Here is a 14,047-nt window from a genome sequence, read left to right on the forward strand (position 1 = left end):
CTGAAGAGCCAAAACCCTGTTGACAAGTCACATACCTTTTTTTTTTAATAATATGTAACAAAAAATATATAACAAAAAATATGTAACAAAAAAAATTGTTTTTGTATACTATATGCTGTCAATTATAACATAGTACCTTAATACCTCTTATCATTTTACAATAATTATACATATCTTGCTTCGTCCGATGTGGTTTAGGGGTTTTCTTTGATACAAAGCTTAATTTTATCACGCATTTAAATTATGCCATCTCCAATTCTCTTGCTATGCTCGCTTTTGTTAGACGTCACTCAGCGCACTTCACAGACCCATATACTCTTAAGATTATATGTACACTCCGTTTGTTCGGTCCAAATTATAATAGATTATGTTGCTTTTATTAGGAGACCTTATCATGCAGTCCATATACATAAATCGAGTGGAGAGGTTCAAAAATTTTTTGTGAGTTTCGCACTACATTCACTCAATTTCTCAGACCCGAAACCATCATCATACGAATCTCGTTGTCGTTTGATTAGTCTCTTTCCATTAAGTGACAGAGGTACTTTTGAGGCCGTATCATTTATCTTTGATCCCATTAATGGCAAAATTGATTGCCCGGTCCTTCGAGAAAGAATGCCGTTAAATGTTCCTTGCAGTAATTTTCGCCGTTGTAAGATTTTTCGCGTTGGTTTTAGTGGGACATTATAAAGGTTGGTTAAATTTCAAGGGCCGGTGTTGAATGTGAACCACACCTAAACGTCAAACTGTTTTTTGCATTTCATTTGACATTTTTTAATTTCAGACTACTTTAATTTGAATCATGGAAAGATACATAATCGAAGAACGCGTTAAAGTTATTCAGGCTTATTATGAAAACGGGCGTTCTAATCAAAATGCATATCGCGCACTTCGTGAAGAAAATCATCTTCAGTGATGAGGCATATTTTCACCTCAGTGGATTCGTCAATAAGCAGAATTGCCGCATTTGAGCGAATGATAATCCAAGATTGATTGCCGAAAAACCAATGCACCCACAAAGAGTGACTGTTTGGTGCGGTTTATGGGCCGGCGGCAACATTGGGCCATATTTTTTCCAAAATGAGGCCGGTCAGGCAGTTACTGTGAATAGTGTTCGCTATCGTGAGATGATAACGAACGTTTTTTGGCCCGAATTGGAAGATATGGATGTAGACGATATGTGGTTCCAACAGGGCAGTGCCACTTGTCACACAGCTAACGAAACAATGACTCTTTTGCGCGAAAAATGTGATGGCCGAATAATCTCAATTGACCGCCAAGATCATGTGATTTGACACCGTTGGACTTCTTTCTTTGGGGTTATTTGAGAAAAAAGGTGTACGCCGATAAGGCAGCAACAATTCAAGAGCTAAAGGATGAGATAATTCGGCACATTAACGGCAAAGAACGGCAATTATGCCTCAGGGTCATCGAAAATTTGGACCATCGAATGGAGGTGTGCCGCCGAGGTCGTGGCGGCCATTTGGCAAATATTTTGTTCCATACGTAATGGAGCCATATCAATAGCATCATAATAAAGAGAAATAATAATAATTTCTTTAAAAAATTGTATTTTATTCAAAATCAACACCAGCCCTTGAAACTTAACCACCCTTTATAATGCCAATGCGCTACTCGTTGAAACATTGTCTGAGCTTAATTATCTCTCAACCTTTTGGTATTTGGACCTTCCTGGGGCCATACAAGTATTTCAAATGCAATTCAAAAATTACTTTCTATGCAAGAAATCAAAATAATACCTTTTAAATATTTGTTATTTTAGTTTCATAATTATTAAGTTCGTTAAAATTTAATTGTAACTTGTATATATTTTTAGCAATTTAATGGTTTCTTATGTTGGTAATCAAATTTTACTACACTTTTTAATATTAAATATTCTAAATTTGTATTTTAGTTCTGAATTTATATCTTAAATTTTGTTAGACATTAATGAATAAATAAATATAATTGAAGCTCACACGCCTTTGTTGGGTATTTGGCGCTTTTCTCCTATTTGTGGTAGGGACCTACAGCTTTACCTCTTTTTTTTCAATTTCAAACGTTTATTAACAAAATGTAACAATTTGTGGATGCCGTGCCAAAAAAATTGGCCATCTTTGGCCGCAAACGAATCATCGAGCCATTTTTTGGCTTCTTCGTGAGAATTAAGAGTGGGTGGCCCATCGATGCAAACAAATGATAGTCGGAAGGCGCCAAGTCTGTTGAGTACGCTGCATGCACCAGCGGTTCCCATTCTTACGTCTCCACCAATTCCCGCGAAAAATTACTTTGTGACGCCGATCGGCATATTCTGGGCGTTTTCGGTGTATAGCACTGTTCAAATCGGCCAACTGTCGTTGTTAGCGGCACCGTCAACTGTTTCACCTGGTTTTAATAGCTTGTACAAAATCATATCACTCTGATCCCAGAAAACACACAGCATTGCCTTGCGGCCGAAGCGATTTTGTTTGGCCGTTGTTTTGGGCTTGTGGCCGGGCGGATCATATGATCGTTACGCTCGGAATTGGAGAAATACACCCATTTTTCATCGCCCATAACGATTCGATTCATAAAAGACTTCCTTTTGAACCGGGAGAAGCGTTTTTCTTCAATTGATAACAGAAAATCAACGATGCCCGCAAATCATAGTTTGAAGGCACGAAATTCGACATTTTTAAGAGCGACAAAAATGCATTGATGTATGAAACGTAACAAACAATGAACTAAAGCTTGTTGACAGATGACAGACGAAAAAAACAACACATGAGGGAAGGTTTAAAAATACTCCTAGCAACATCTATGATAGCCCATAGCTGAAAGTCTCGTTTCATATGTATATACTGCCTCCGAAAGGTAGATGGTTTTTTATGAAGTTGGAGTTTTGCCATGGCCTGCTGAAAGACAAAGGCTATTAAAAGAAACTATTTCTAAAATTTGTTGTTTCGCGCACTGAGTTTCGAACCCCTGCACTACTGAATGGCAATCATGCACCTACCCATTCTACTATGAATTTGGTTTGAGTAATTGTGCACTTGGCGTGAAAAAAATGCACTCGCCGTTTGAAACAAATATAATAAAATCAATAAAATACTTTTTTTCTTATTACTTTTTCTACTCCTTGGCTCTCTGTTATTTATCTACAGCCATTGCTCTCAGCTGCTTGGTTAAATCACAATTTGTTATTTTAGGCATTCCGAAAAACCAGTAGATCTGCATTCATATTTCAGTTCCGCTTAAAATTTTACCAAAGTCAACAAAACTGGCTGCTGTGCAGTGCATTAATTGGTAACTAACAACTGGTTACTCCAGTTTAAACGCACATCAGTCGCTGACAGTTGACCCAATTTCAGCTGCAACTGCAGTTTCATCTTTGGCACTTGTCTCTGCTATTTGACTTGAAAATCCGCGGTCTTGGTCATGGCTAATTTTTTGCTGTTTACCTCTTTGTGAACAGGATTTTCAACACACCAACATACAATAATGCATTTGTCCATATATACATATACGTATACACATGTATGTATTTACATATGTATGCATGTTTGTATACTGCGATTATAATCTTCTCTTACGTTAACGGATAGTTTATAAAGTGATGATACTTTCCAATAAACACATATTTAGTCACGAGTGGTCAGTTTCTTCCACAGACATACAAATACAATTGACTTTTATAGCCCACTCTTACATGAAAGTACGTTGATCTGGTAATGGACATAGATAACAAACATATTTAAATATACATTAATGTGCATTTCATCCAGGGCTTATGTTCAATACTTTCTGTTCGCCATTTTAACGAAATGAGTTACTGACGACAGCGTGAGCTCTGACTTTAACTCTATCTGTCACCTCTGGCTTTAGTGTCATGTCAAGCTTAAAACTAAGTTTTATCGGTACTTTGTTCCCATTTCGAAAATTTCGCTATCTGCAGTAAAAAATATCCATCAACACAATTTTGCTGGAAAATATTTTTCATTTATATTTTTATACCAGCGCATTTGTGCCTGGTAAACAGCACAAAAGAATCAAGATACATATAGACATACACTCGTACCTATGTAGCAAAATGCACATAATAATGAGAGGAACCGATTCAGCCATGTCTATCCGTTTGGCCGTCCGTGCGTACTGTAACTCGAGCAAAAATTAATATATGGTTTTGGAGAAACAGAAATCCATTATTTTTGTGTAAAATGTTTATGCAAATGCTTTAAGGAGTTAGAGGTAGCCAGATGCCCGAAAAAATGATGACTTTCAATATTTTTTTTTTCTCCAGAAGTTTCTTGCGGTGATCATCATAAGTCCTTGGAGATTCATTTAAAATCAATCGGTCAAGAGAAATTAGTTTTATTAATAGATAATCTTCTGCCTGATAGAAACTTTTTTTTTCAAAATTAACAATATGGCGGCATCAGGAAATATTTTTCAGATTTTCAAGAAAAAAACTAACAATTAATTAACGAAATTAAAAAAAACCCCTTCAATCAGGCACGTATTTTTATGTTTTTTACTGCATAAATTTTATTGAAATCTACCAAGCGGTTTTTAAGTTACAGTGATCACCAGTTCAAAAACCATAGAAATATGCATTTAAGGTTTTGCCATCGAGCCCCGGAACGCCCGAGCGCCCTTTGTTGATTGTTAAATAACTCGAAAAGTATTTGTCGGATTCACTTCAGAGTTTCACACATTATTTTTAAGAAACTATACTTTAAGAAAATGCAAAAAATACAATTTTTTGAAAATTCTGACTACCCCCTAACCCCTTAAAACTGTTTTATGGAGAGAAAGAGAGAGAAAAAAAATATATATATAAATAAATTCACACCCTCTGCAGAGAATACAAATAGACAAAATTTACAAAAAACGGGGAAGGGGCGACCGGTGTAGGTAAACGCCGGACACAAACCGTGGCAACAACGCGCACTACTCCGAGCGTTTATCACCCGCACAAACGCAGCGATAACAGGACCGCAGCAACGGCACAAATTACCTCAAGGCAACACCAATAAATCTGACGCCGGAATGGATAGTACTTTATAGTACGCATAAGCACTAGACAGGAAACGAAAATAAGCGGCAAAAGGTAGGCACCAAAACAAAAAAAAAAACGCCAAAGAAATTGGGACCAAAAACGCGCCAAATAGTAGGCACCAAGGAAATACAATGCCAAAAAGTAGGCACCAAAAATATAACTCCTACAAGTTTGCACCAACAAAGAAACTTTAAATTGTTTGTTTGATACTTTATGAGATATTGACCATTTTTTATTTTTTCCCCCTAACTAATATTTGACGGCGCACCCACCATCCGCCCTAAAGAGTTTATTTTTCCGGACGTATTGAAACCTGGTCTCAGCGGCTGCCGGGGCCGAATGGATTGGACAAATGATTGGGAAAGATGTATGCAATAGCGGTCGCATGTAGGCAGGCAAGGGAACACCTATGAGTGAATTTCTGCTACAAAAAAGATACTCATAAAAAGCAATTGGCCGTTCGGAAGAGGCATAAAACAGTAGGTCCCTCCATTTGTGAAAAAACCATCAATTCGTACTCTACTTTGGTATTAGAGAAATAAAAGTTGTGACCATTTTTCGCTTTATTCGTCCATCCATTAAAATACATAGTTTACATTATGTAAATATTTCCAAGCACAAGAAGTATTTGCTAGTTGCTAGTTGCTAGTGCTATATGCTTTCTGATGCTGGCAATCTCTTTGCTAATTTTTTTATTTCAGGCAATACGGATTTTGAGTTTCCTTATGTAGATATCCTGCCTCATTTAGATACTTCCATGAACTTTGGGAAATTAAATTCCACTGAGGAGGATGTCATTGTTGGCATAAATCAGCTTAAGCAGTCCACTAGTACCGATGTTGATGGTCTATCGGTTATTCTAATTAAAAGTTGTCCAGCTTTGATTACGCCTTTAAGCACATATTCATTTTTAAATTAAAACTCATCAAAATTTTGGGGAAAAAATAATATCTTGTTGTTAAAAAATTTTGAAAAATTGCTTAAAATATATTCCGTTTTGTTTTATGGGAAGTTTTATACAAAAAATGTTTGATTTTTAAATAAGAACTAAACAATTTTGGGAAAAAAATAATATTTTGTTTTTAAAAATTGATAGAAATATCTTCAGACTTTTTTTTTAATTTTGATTTTTAAATTACAACTAAAAAAATGTTGTGAAAAACAATATTATTTAGTTGTTAAAAAATTAAAAAAAAAATTGTCTGAGATATATTCTCTTTTGTTTTTTTGAAAGTTTTATAACATTTGTGATTCTTAAATAAAAACTAGAAAAAAATTTTGGAAAAAAATAATGTTTTGTTGTTAAAAAATTTTGAAAAAAATTCCTAGAAATATCTTCGGCTTTATTTGGGCGTTTTTATAAAAAAAAATTGTAATTTTATATAAAAATTAAAAATATTTGGAAAAAAATTATAGTTTCTTAATAAAAAAATTTCAAGAAAATTGGTTGAAATATATTCCGTATTGTTTTTCGCAAGTTTTATAAAAAAAATTTTGGAGTTTTAAATGAAAACTGAAAAACTCCCAAATTGTTTTTCAGTTTTCAAAAGATTTATTTTTTTCTTAAAAAATTACTTGAAATATCTTCAGTTTCATTTGGACATTTTTTATAAAAAAATAGACTTTTACATTGAAAAAAAAAACATTTGGGAAAAAATAATTTTTTTTGTTTTTTGTTAAAAAAATTTCTTTGGCCTCGGACTTTTTCTTATTTTTTTTTCTATTAGTATCTGAAATTATGCTTGTCCTTCCTCTTAGTTTCACAATATAATGCCGACAAAAAATTGGATGATTAATTTTGCGCCACCTTAACCACATAGAATTCATAAGCCTTGTTTTCGCAGACGTATTTTACTTGTTAACAAAAAATAAATATAAATAAAAATAAAATAAATAAAAAAAGTGAAGAAATCTGCGATGTTTCCATTTTTATTAGAAGCAGGGCAAACGTTAGTTGTGGTTGCTTGCAGTCACAAGCACTTTTTTACCGTAGCAATGCAGGCCGAGTATGGCTCGAATCTAAATAAGGATAAAAACCCACGTATACATTTATATTCGAACGACGTTCTTGCCGCCCGCTACAAAAACAGCCAACGAGGTGTGTCAGTTCTAAATAAAGTCTAATACATAAACTATGCAACTAAAAGGCTGGTATCCAGGTCTCGTGAATAAATTTGTAAGCTGGCCTCTATTTCGCTTACTTCTATTACGAATTTTTACTAATTTAAATTTAATATAAAATACAAAATAATGTAATTTCTCTCTATTATCTACTATTTACAGAAAATTGTGAAGTAAAAAAAACGCAACAATAAAACCAAACAGCACAATAACCCAGTAACCCCTGCTGATGGAATATTGGTTGCACAATAAAATCAAGCCACTCCAACGCAATCAACAACGCCGCGGATAACAGCTAATATATCAGCGATAATGCGGTATATAAATACATACATACACACACATATGTACGTGCAATTTATACGAACTCTTATACGAACACACATTTTAAGCCGTTAGACTTATAGCAAAAACAGGAAACTATTTACGCGAAAGCAGCAAACCTGAAAGCTACCGGTAAGTTGAGTGTGGGTACGCAGCGGCAACGGATTCTGTCAACGTAGCGAAAACACGAAATAAGCAAAATTCCAGACAAGTTTATTCCGGCCAAAACAAACAAACGCTTACTCACAGCCGAAGAGACAGCTGTTGCCGCAAGGTGAATACGCAGCCGCCAAAGCTGAGTAGTTAAGGAGTTTGTTGAAAAAGTCAAAGCAACGTGCAACCCAAGCCATTTTCGTTCAACGTGCAACACGCGAGTCGAACTTAACGAAGTTGGTGAATTACTAGTAAGAGCATTAGAGTGATAAAGTGAAAGAGAGAGGGAGAGAGAGCGAGAGTGAGAGAGAGAGTGAGCGTGAAAGAGGATGAGAAAAAGAGAAATTGCCAATTGAACGCACGAAACTTTGTCAGCGAGAGCAGCGTGCAATTTGATCAAACGAAATTTAGCTGCAGCTTTGACAGCTGTTGTAAAGACAGCAACAAGCGAAAACATCTCATGTCACAGCTTCATTGCAGCTAACATGCGGACAGCAGCAATAGCATACTTGTATGTATGTGTGTATGTGGCGAACTAAATCAGCAACCAACTATTTAGTCTTCAAGCAGTAGCTGCAAATTCAGCTGCTCCAACCAGCCGACTCACAAAATGCCGCAGCCAAGTATTAGTTATTGTTTTTGTTACACAAATTGTTGTGACTAGCATTGCTTTTAGGCCACATAGCGCACAACCGCAAACAGAAATATGCGCGCCATGATCTCTACGCGTTCAGTTGCCGGATGACAACGCATGCGCACGCACACGCCAACGCTACCAAGCAGCACAGACTTTTTTAAGTTGGAATTTTGAAAGCACTACGTGTACTACTTGCTTATGTATAAGTAACTTAATAACGGCATCAACTAGCAGTTGGCCTGTTATGCGCCGGTATGCTAAGGTGTAAGAAACGAAAAGTGTTAAATTGTGAAAGTCAAAAAACGGCGAAAAGGTGACAAAAATCAGTGAAGCAACCAGTGATACAAAAAAAAAATCTTAATACACAAACAAAATTTAATAAACGCAAACGGGCGTGCACTTAATTAGCGGCAAGTGTTTGAGAGAATTTTGGCTGTTGTTATTTTTATTTATTTTTTTTTTTTGCTGCTCGTTCACCTTCTAGGCTCAGCTACGAAAAGTTTAAGCGAACAACATCTAAACTACAATAGCAACAACAGCATTCATATTTATGGCACAGCAGTGAATTTCGAAGAATGTGCTAACTGATAGCTATAAAAAAGTATCGAATTTGTAAAAGCGCAAACGTAAAAAGAAAGTAATGAATTCCGTACGACTTTTTCAAGTACACGAAAGCGACAATTGATGGTATGCTGAATAAACGGCAAACAAATTGTGTATACAAAAAAAGTGTTGGCATCCAAGCAGGCGTTTTGTGTTACTTTGTATTGCTTTTTCCCTTTTTTTTTTTGTCTTTTTTTTTGTCACTATGGCTAGCGCTTTAACGCGCATGCGGTGAAATTATTCGAAAAGTGGGTAATATTTTGACACACTCACCCACAATCAACGAACGGCCTTTGTGCGCGCACCAAAGTGAATAGTTAATAGTTGGTTTATAATTATTTTTCTTCTTCTTTTCTTGTCGGTTTCTTTGTTGAAAAGCTGTACAAAATGCGTCTTTTATAAAGTGTTTCGTTGGTTATTGTGTGAAGGTAAACAAAAGCTTAATCTTATTAGACTGGCCATGAAAATATTTCTATGGCCGAATTGTGTGTCCAGAAGGTTTGAAAAATGAGGCAAAATGTTTATGTGACGCCTTTCAATGTTTTCTCCTACCAAATAATTATACCCAATTGAACCATTCTCACTGATAAACTCTTTTAACTGGTCATTAAATTTACAGCGCGCTATAATCTGCATTTGTTGTTTATTGTAACGCACAAAAGACTTAGGCAGCGAACTTGGCAGCGAAGTACCCAGTAAAAGTAGAATGGAAAGATAACTTTTCTTGATTGATTCATTAAAGAGATCTTAGTTCCGGTGGAAGCAACATTTTTACGACAAGTAACTTTGTAATGCCTTCCAAGTTTAGAAAGAACTCTATAAATATTCTCTACTTTTTCTTAAGCAATTTATAAGTGCATTAAGTGATTTTTAAGAGCTTGAGAACATAAAATGAAAGTAGGCAGGGGAAATGGTTGATGTACCACTCCATAAGTAGTGCCATTTCGATACTATTATGAGACCTCCAACAGGGCTGTTGATTAAATGGCGAAGATTGATTTAGGTTGCGCCACTGCCACAGCCATAACTCAAAATCATTTATTTTATTTAGTAAAAAAAAAAATATTCAAAAACATAATTGGAGGATTAATTTTGCGCCAACTTGAACTTATAATACGGAGCACAACTGAGCAAGAGCACATCAAATATAGTAAGTGTCAGCCTGTTTGCAAATTTTTTAGCGAACATAAAGAAGAAATTTGTTGATTTTGGAGGAATTTTAAATTTATTTGTCATATAACAGCTGAGTCAAGTGATCCAAATTTTTTGAACATAGTCATTTGTTCTTCTAAAAATTGGTTTATTTGTAGCGTTGAATATCGCAAGAAGAAAACTTGAAAAATTTTTAAAAAATTTTAATAATTTTGAGATTTATTCAATGTTGAAAATTCCTTGACAGGTACAGAGTTCTTTAACGGTTTTCTTAGGCATTTTTATAAAAATATTTTGCATTTTTAAATAAAAACTAAAACAAAATTTTGGAAAAAAAATTATATTTTGTTGTTAAAAAATTTTGAAAAAATTGCTACAAATATCTTCGGTTTTATTTGGGCGTTTTTATACAGAAAATGTTGATTTTTAAATAAAGACTAAAGAAAATTTGGGAAAAAAATAATATTTTGTTGTTAAAAAATTGAAGAAATATCCTTCGGGCGTTTTTTAAAAAAATATTTTGATTTTTAAATTAAAACAAACAAAAATTTTGGGAGAAAAATAATATTTTATTTGTAAAAAATGTTAAAAAAAATTGTTTGGAACATCTACGGTTTTATTTGGGCGTTTTATAAAAAACATTTTCATTTTTAAATAAAAACTAAAAAAAATTTTGGAAAAAAATTGTATTTTGTGGTTAAAAAAATCTGAAAAAAATTGCTTGAAATATATTCCGTTTTGTTTTTTGGGAAGTTTTATAAAACAAAATTTTGGATTTATAAATAAAAACTTAAAAACTATTTTGGCAAAATAATTATTATATTTTGTTGTTAAAAAATTGCTTGAAATATTCAGTTTTATTAGTTCATTTTTTATAAAAAAAAAATTTTTTGGTCTCGGATTTTAAAAACTTTTTTTTTCTTTCAGTATCTGTATCAGTATTTTTTTCTATTAGTATCTGAAAAATTTCACAATGCAATCCCTAAAAAAATTGGATGATTAGTTTTGCGCCACCTTAAACATACAGAATTATTGGACTGAAGTTTTTTATTATAATCTGATAAATAGTTTCATGGCATTTATTTTTTGAAAATGATAGCCGGCATATGCCCCTGTGTTACAACCCGGCTAATTTGGTAGCAAATATTTAGATAAGAAAAGGCCAATAGACTTGCTCAACATCTCACGAGAGAACGCCTCGAAGGACATGGCTTGTGCCATCGGTGGCCATTGGCTGCTAGGCAGGCACTCTTCTAGGCTAGGAATATTTTCTCATGAATACCGCAGAAGTTGTAGAGACGAGGAAGAAGCAGTAGAACACTTCCTCAGTAATTACCCAGCCTTGGCTAGGAGAAGATAATTAGGAAAATACTAAGTCGAAGGGAGTTGGCTATTTTTAAAACCACCTAAACCTAATCTAACCTAAAATGTTCGCCACGACTACAAGTTACATCCTCCATTCGATCAGTCGAATTTTTGACTGCTTTTTCCAATAAATCTAGCCCTATGACGTCAATGGTGACTTGAATATTCCAATAAAACGATTCTTAATCGTGATGTTTGGCAAGTTGTGCCGTCTTCTTGGAAGCAAATGTTATAAATCTTTAGCTGACGAATTTTTGGAAATGAAAATTCAGTCAGCATGGCACGATGGCTTTCGTTAGTCACTGTAAGGGTAACTCATTTCGAAAGAAATAAGGACTGCCGATGACTTCAGCGTGTAAACCGCTCGTAAAATGGATGAATTGCTCTTGTGAACTTCGCGAACAGCTTTATTATAAAATGTTTTATTCTTTCAAAGTAAATTTCCACAGTTTAGAAGTATTGTTCCGGCATTACGCGATTCATGATGACTTGACAAATCTTACTGAATAGAAATACCAACACAGTTTGCCAGCGATGGCGCAAAATGAATCAGCCTATCCGAAGAATGTCAGCCATATTTGACACTTGTGAATTAGACAGCTGCAGTGTACAAGGAATGGAGCGAGAAATGGTCACAATAGAGGATAAGGTTAGGTTAAGTTAGCCTGGTTGGCATTAAGCCACGCATAGACCTTTTGGTCCCTAGTGGTACCAAATGGAGACCGACTTCTATGAATTCTGAAAGTAGACATCATGTAGAATGTCAACGCTTTTGGCGAATCTAAGCAGAGCTGGAAGATCCGCTTTTGAGACGGACCCTCAAACAATGGGGCTCTCAAGCATTTTAAACGCGTTTTTAATAATGCCGCAAAAATGCACAGAAGCTAAAGTTCTAAAGTTTCCTCTACCTCATCTCTGTATTTCCTGCATTTGTCCGTGTTAGCAATTCCTATCTTGTACGCATGTGCAGCCAACAGATTATGACCGGTTAGCATACCTATAATAGTTCTGCAGTCCTTTCGCGTAAGTACGCATCAGTTACGGAGTCAGAACGGAGTCAGTTTTTGTCGTTAGTTCTACACATAACTTTTGCTGTTTTGCATGTGGTCAAATTAGTAAATAATGCTTTGTGACCAGGTACCTAATAGATATGCAGCCTACTGTTTGCGGCTAACCTTTCTATGGCCTCCCTGCTCCGTTGAACATGTTTGGACTTGATACAAGATGAGCTTATTGTTTTTATTGCTGCTTGACTGTCCACGTATATATTAATTATTGAGTTCTTTCTTGTTCTTGTGTAGGCTAGCTCCTCCGCTTTCCGCTTGGAAAATTCTGCTGCCAGCTTGATAGGCTGTCTTGTCCCTAGTTTTGAGCAGCAAATGCCCACTTCCACCTCATCTAGAGTTTTAGAGCCGTCTGTGTAGATGTGAAAAGTACTATGACCAGGCTGCATGCCTTTGTGCCATCCCTCCTCTTCAATTGTAGTACGAAATCTTTGCTCCCAACTAAAGTACGGAGTTATGTAGTCTGTGCACCCTGAACTCCACTTTCCTATTGAGCTGGGTCCGAAGGTTCTATAGGTGAATACAGGTATAATACAATAGGTGGCATGCTGAGTATCATTTCCAGCGCCGCCATTGGAGTGGTTTTCATCTCTCCTATCGCGAGTCGATGCATCCTTACCAGTGGCATTAAGTATGTCAGTTTTACAATAAAGATTTATTTTATTCAAAAATATTTTTTTTTTTTTGTATTTAGTCAAAAAGTTATTCACATTTAAAACTGGATAAATAATTTTGCCACCTTTTATATATATAAATATATAATTGGCGCGTTCGCCCTTTTTGGGTGTTGGTCGAACTTCTCAACTAAATTCGAAAGTACTTCTTGATAAGGCACTCATTATTTAAATTATTTAAAATTTTAAAATTTAATACATAAATTCCCCAATTAACTTTCAGTAAACATTTTTTTTTTAAATTAATTACAAAAATTTTTTTCTATAAGCTGAACTCAAGGCCAGATTTTAAACAGAGCACAAAATTGTATATTGTTTCATTCAATTTTTACAACCATTTGCCCTTCCCTAAGGGTGACTAATGTATCTTTCATTTAGGAATGTTAATATGCCATTCCAGCTCAAAGTATTTTGGAAAGCCATCGCACTTTATTGAGAAGAAAGAGGTTGGAATACTGAGTATCCATTACGTTTAAGAAGTTTTACAGTCAGAGAGTACAAATGCTATGGATTGAATGCCTTATTAGATATTCAACGATCGGCTCGGAAAAATTACTGAAAATGTCTAGAAAAGTGCCTTTGAAGGTCAAACCTTTTGGATGTCTGGTTTATTCGCCCAGGTAGATCTGAACAGTCGCCTATGCCATTAACAACACTGAAAATAAACGAAAGTGAAAGGACTGCCCTTCTCTTTTCAAGAGATTCTCGATTAAATAGCTTTAGCCGAGAATTATAGGATGGAACAGGCGGCTCAAATCGAAGGAAATGTATTGCTTGTTAAAGAAAACAATTTTCTATCAATCGAGAGTTGGTCGTAAGATCTCCAAATGATAACAGCGTGCTCGAGGTGAGAACGAGTAAGAGACGTAAACAACAGTTTATAAGTATAAAATAAAAATAAATAATTGGCGCGTAC

This window comes from Anastrepha ludens, chromosome 2, assembly GCF_028408465.1.
Source record: "Anastrepha ludens isolate Willacy chromosome 2, idAnaLude1.1, whole genome shotgun sequence".
NCBI lineage: Eukaryota > Metazoa > Arthropoda > Insecta > Diptera > Tephritidae > Anastrepha > Anastrepha ludens.